This window comes from Dinoponera quadriceps, unplaced genomic scaffold (genome assembly GCF_001313825.1).
Source record: "Dinoponera quadriceps isolate SergipeBrazil2010 unplaced genomic scaffold, ASM131382v1 scaffold662, whole genome shotgun sequence".
In the NCBI taxonomy this organism is placed as follows: Eukaryota; Metazoa; Arthropoda; class Insecta; order Hymenoptera; family Formicidae; genus Dinoponera; species Dinoponera quadriceps.
The window spans coordinates 19,094-24,909 of record NW_014554750.1 but is presented as its reverse complement, the minus strand read 5'-3'; the positions used below and the strand labels follow the sequence as shown (position 1 = coordinate 24,909).

Genomic DNA, 5,816 nt, shown 5'->3' with positions numbered 1-5,816 from the left:
TTTTGGAAAAGTGGCGATTTATTTCTCAACATAGTCTCCTTTTAGCTCGATACACTTGACCCAGCGATGCTCCAACTTCTTTAACCCATCTGAAAAATACGTTTTCTCGAAGTCTGCAAAGTAGGCCTCCGTGGCGGCGATGACCTCCTCATTCGGCCAAATTGGTCGAATTGGACTACGAACTGCTGCCCCATCCACCGTATTCTCCAGATTTGGCACCGTGCGACTTTTTTTTGTTTCCAAACTTGAAAAAGTCACTCGCCAGGCAGAATTTGAGTCAAATGAGGAGGTCATCGCCGCCACGGAGGCGTTTGCAGACTTCGAGAAAACGTATTTTTCAGATGGGTTAAAGAAGTTGGAGCATCGCTGGGTCAAGTGTATCGAGCTAAAAGGAGACTATGTTGAGAAATAAATCGCCACTTTTCCAAAATTTTCATTTTTCTTTTGTAGGTTAAGTACTTATCGGACCGCCCTCGTACATGTTCATGATCTTTCTGTACTCTTTGATGCTGTATGCTAAATGATGCTTTGATTTTGAATTATCTCAATTTTGGTAATGTTGTACCCTTGTAGCGAAAGGAGGTATATGTTCAGAATCGGCTAAAAGGGAGATTAAATACGGAGAGAATATGTAAATGGTTAAATACGGAGAGGAGTATAATAAAATTTTTTTTTAACACTTATTTGTTTCACAATTACCTTAGTAATTCATTATGAACGTACGCATGTCGCGGCAATGTTCTGGAAGTTAGCTGCACGAATAATCCGATTCGCTTTTTTATATTTTCACAATTTGTTTTGCTGTCAGAGAGGATAACGACAATAGCTTAGCGACAATAATTATTACCATATATAGTTACGCTGAGCGGCAACCCGCCGCGGAATGTATGACACATGAGGCGTTTACACTACCGCGGTCGAATTTAATATTCGTGTCGTTATAATCGATCACATGTACAGTTGATTATAACAATACGGTCAATCTTTTTCTAATTTAATATTTTTATAAATTGCTTTTCGATTAATATGTTATTGAAACTTGAAAAGATTCCTAAGAAAATTAATTTATGCACTACCTTAACACGTAAGAAACTTATTCCGTAACTTGGATGCGTAATTGCCGTCGATTTTCTGACATATCAAAAGTTACGCACGTTAAAACATGCGGTAATAATGGCGATGACGTTTTATGACACGTGAGAGAAATACTTACCGAGAATCGTTGTCAGAATTTTCGTGAAATAATCGGACGTCACCCACGAGGTAAGAGACCACCACTTTCCATATGGCCATCTTTCACACGTTCGCGCAGACTAACTCGATAAAAGGAAAATGTCAAGGTTTCATTCCGAACTCGGAGCGAGATCGTCTCCTGCAATGTGCGCGACCGTTCCGCGCCTGATGAGTACTTTCCGTGTCGAGAGTGAGAGTGAAAGAAATCCAAGATAGGGAAGAAGAGATTGTATTATGTTCCTGCAAAGAGCATGAGTTGAAATTGAATGTTAAAATTTAATTCTCGGCCCAGTTTAAAAGTAACAATTTAAACAAATAGATATATGATAGACATGAACAAAGATTTATATAAAACTCGAGAAATATGTATCAATTATATCAGCAAAATATTTGAATTTTCTTGAATCACAATATCGAGTATTTTCATGTAAATTACATTTTCGCATCAGTTTATGCAATTACGATTGTACAATTATGCAAGAAGAACATAATATATTACGCGCATAAATGCGCGGGAAGATGCTATGTATGTTACAACTTACTCTTTGTTGACAATAAAAGAGACTTGACCTACACAATTGCTAACGTTGTGTGAGCAGACAGACAAAACTGTTCGCAGATGGCAATTCTTCGTGTTGACATTCATACCTACCGCTATGTCGCCAATAGCATAAACTCTATTCAGATTAGGATATTATACACATTCATAAATCAATTGCGTATTTATAAGCAGAACAACAATATTGGCCAAATAATCTTTGAAATACTATTAATATTCAACTGTAAATTTTCATGGATTCATAAATTTATATCAATTTCGAATTTGTAAGCAGAGCAACAACAATATTATCAATAAGTATTACTAAAAAATGCGCCAAAAGAACTTCGTACACTTTGGATAATTTCTCAGTAGATAATTCGAAAATTCCGACGAAATGACATTAAAAATTATTAATCAAAATCTGATTATTTATAAAGAGTGTTCCAAGTCAACGCGGAAAAAGCTCGTAATGGCGTAGAACAAATTAAAGTAAAAAAAAATTCCTTTACAATTTTACGATATTCACCACAATTAATAAATATCGTACAAATTAATTAATAAAGAATTAATTGATTTGTACGAGCTATTAAATGAAAGCATGAAATTTCATTTGATTTAACAAAAAATATGAAAACATAATTTTAATTCTCAAATCAATATAGAAGAAAAATCTAATAAAATTAATTAAATTAAGGTACATATTAAACAGTTAACAATGCATTGGGAATAGAAAATTATTTAATTTTGACTTAAAATTCCGGAAATTTGTGTTCCTTGACATAAAAAACATTTAAACATTTAAAAATAATGATTTTTTAAATTCAGTAATACATTTTTAATAAAAAAAATTAGACTAGCTTTTCTGACATTATAGTGCGCAATAATGCATCATTTATGGGACGGATATTGGCGGGCATTAATATGCATATACCATTCAAGTTGTTAATTCTTCATTAACTATTGCGAATATTTAAAACATCACAAGACTATTTTATTCACCTCAATCCGTTCTGTACCTTTATGATCTATACATGTTTATCTAGAACACCTTATATAGGTAGATTTTAATTCTAATTTAATTTCAAATTCAATCAGAAAGATTGAAAGATTAAAAATTATTATAAGTTAAAATATAATGTAATGTCAATTAAATTGATGATTTAAAATGACAAGTATTATTTTCTGACGCCGTGTCTGTCGTCTAATTAAAGCCACAGCAGAATGAATAAAACTTGCGAGCATGCTTTCGGCCAGCAGATGTTTGAAACTTTTACTTTCAAAGAAGGACAGGACAGTTTTCTGCTGTTGGCTAACATCCTGCACAAAGAAGACGACCGAGGACAACTCACGATTCGCCACAATCCGCTCCCGCTCTCATCCACGCGCACGAAGATGTTAAAAGCATGTCAGGAGATGGTGGCGCGTCGTAGTCTTCAATTCGGGTTCGTTTCAGAAGGAACGTGTACAAGTGCACGCAACTCCACATAGCCAGGATGAAGTCAATCGTTCATCTGTTAATCATCTGTGGTGTCTTCGCCATTACGACCTGTAAGTAAATGTTACTCTCTCATGTTTTGATGCGACTTGAGAAAGTAAAACGTCTCTCCGTCGCCAATCACGAGAACGAATAATTACCTGCTCGTTTCTCCCGTGTTACTTCAATTATGCGATCGCAATTATAACTCGTAATGACACAAATAATGAAGCTGCCGTCGATGATGATGTTTTGTATGGAGAAAAATGCTGTCCTTATCAATATCGAAGTTTTTGGCGAGCTTTCGGCAAGCGTTTAAGCGTTCAATAAAATGTGGAACTGCGTAGAAAAATATTTTTAACCTAAGCAATCTATTCTTAACATAAACGACCGCGTAGCTTACTCAATGTTGCTTATGGCTCAGTTGAAGCGTTCGGAAGAAACAGACACAAACCTTCTCGAAGCTTTCTGCAAACAGTTAGTATGCATGCACAAAAAAAATTTTTAGTGGCCAAGTCATCCATTCACCTCCATATTCAATGCTGCTTAATCTCGCTGCTCAGACGGTGAACAGTGAGTCCAACGGTTATGACGATATATTTAAGCTTATATAATGTATCCTTATGGTGCTAAAACTAACATTTTAACTTAACCGTTTGAGTCCCAAGCAGCGCGATCGCGCTGTTGAGATTTTATGTCGAAAAAACCCAGCATATTTCGAGCATTGTGGACAACTGACGGTACGTTACCGATTGTCGAAGTCGCAAGCTCAGATTTACTGACGCAAGTACATCACACAGCTCCTTTTAATGTAAATAGTACATTTTACAATATTTAGAATAACACTATAATAATGCAATAATACATTCCAAAATAAAAATTTTTATTTCATTGTTATCTTCTCAATAATTTTTATCAAACAAAACTTGAAATATTTATAAATTTACAGTATGTATATGTAATAATACAGATGTATTTTATAAAATAACGAATTACAAATTAACAATATTTTTGTGTTATGAACAAACAATTTTAATGGAGAGTAACACTTATTACTTGTAACATCGGTGTTTATCAAAACATATTGGATGAATTCCTTTTTCACATCGCACGCAAATTAAATGTGATCTTTTTATTGCATTTTTTTGTGCTGCAGACTACGCATTGTCGCAAGTTACAATGTGGCAACTTTTTGAGGATACATCAAATTTAGAAAAGTTAAACAGTAAATCTAGAAAAGTTAAACAGTAAATCTAGAAAAGTTAAACAGTAAATCTAGAAAAATTAAACAGTAAATCTAATAGGTGAACAACTTTGCTCTCGCCGTTTACCTATAGATGGCTTTAGTGGAACTTAGTGGTCAAAGTAAATAGGTCATACNAAGCGCAGAAAATCATGGGGAGTTCCCGGCTATGCTTCCACATCGACGGCTAAACCGAACATTCATGGTTCCAAAGTAATGCTCTGTATTTGGTGGGATCAGCTCGGCGTAGTGTATTACGAGCTATTAAAACCAACTGAAACAATCACAGGCGATCGGTATCGAACTCAATTGATACGTTTGAGCCGAGCATTGAAAGACAAGCGGCCGTACTACGCCGAGAGACACGAGAAAGTGATTTTGCAGCATGACAATGCTCGTCCCCATGTTGCAAAAGTGGTCAAGATATACTTGGAAACGTTGAAATGGGAAGTCCTACCCCACCCGCCGTACTCCAGACGTTGCACCTTCAGATTATCACTTGTTTCGATCAATGGCACACGGCCTGGCTGACCAACACTTCCAGTCTTATGAAGAAGTCGAAAAATGGATAGATTCGTCTATTACCTCAAAAGATGACCAGTTTTTTCGACGCGGGATTCGTGCATTGCCCAAAAGATGGGAGAAAGTAATGGCCAGTGATGGACAATACTTTGAGTCATAACTTTATTTCCATTTTTTTACAATAAAGCCTCAAATTAAAAAAAACGGCGAGAGCAAAGTTGTACACCTAATAGATAAATTTTTTACTTACTTTTTGCGTTGCTTCGTCTAATCATTTTGAAACACACAATTATTAACAATGAGAAACACTTACGGAAGAATACGTCCGATCACTTTGCAAACTGCAATAAATGTGACGGAGCGATGAGAAAAAGACGAGAATCACGTTACCTGACATAAACAAGAAGCGCTATCGCGCCACTTGGTATTTCTCGTCATAAAATAAAACAAGCGCTATCGCGCTGCTTGGGTCTTTTCGTACTCATTTAGTAAAAGCGCGGTTGCGCTATTTGGGATTCTTCCACAGTGTTTTTTCAATACCCCCCAGGACTCAAACGGTTAAAGAAGCATTCGCTTTGTGAACAATTGTATATAGGTAGGCGTACGAAAAATTTGCGGGAAACTTTTAATTAATGAACGCACTGCTCAAGTGGGACACAGCTTCCTTCCAACTTAGAAACTTCCACTGATTGCTTTCTTTTCGACTGGGGTTACAGTAATATCCAGAAATTATGTAGACATAAAACGATTTAAGTATACTAATTGCCATTTGCTGCACATTTCTTTGTTGGATCTGCAAATTC

General features: G+C 35.8%; 1 long non-coding RNA gene across 1 annotated transcript; it reads right to left on the bottom strand.

Moving 5' to 3' along the window:
• Positions 1 to 477: 477 nt before the first annotated feature.
• Positions 478 to 1,453, bottom strand: LOC106741254. Its single transcript, XR_001374163.1, has 3 exons — positions 1,214 to 1,453; positions 700 to 801; positions 478 to 600 (listed from the first exon to the last, which is right to left on the bottom strand). It is a non-coding gene; the product is annotated as an uncharacterized LOC106741254 (long non-coding RNA).
• Positions 1,454 to 5,816: the final 4,363 nt, after the last annotated feature.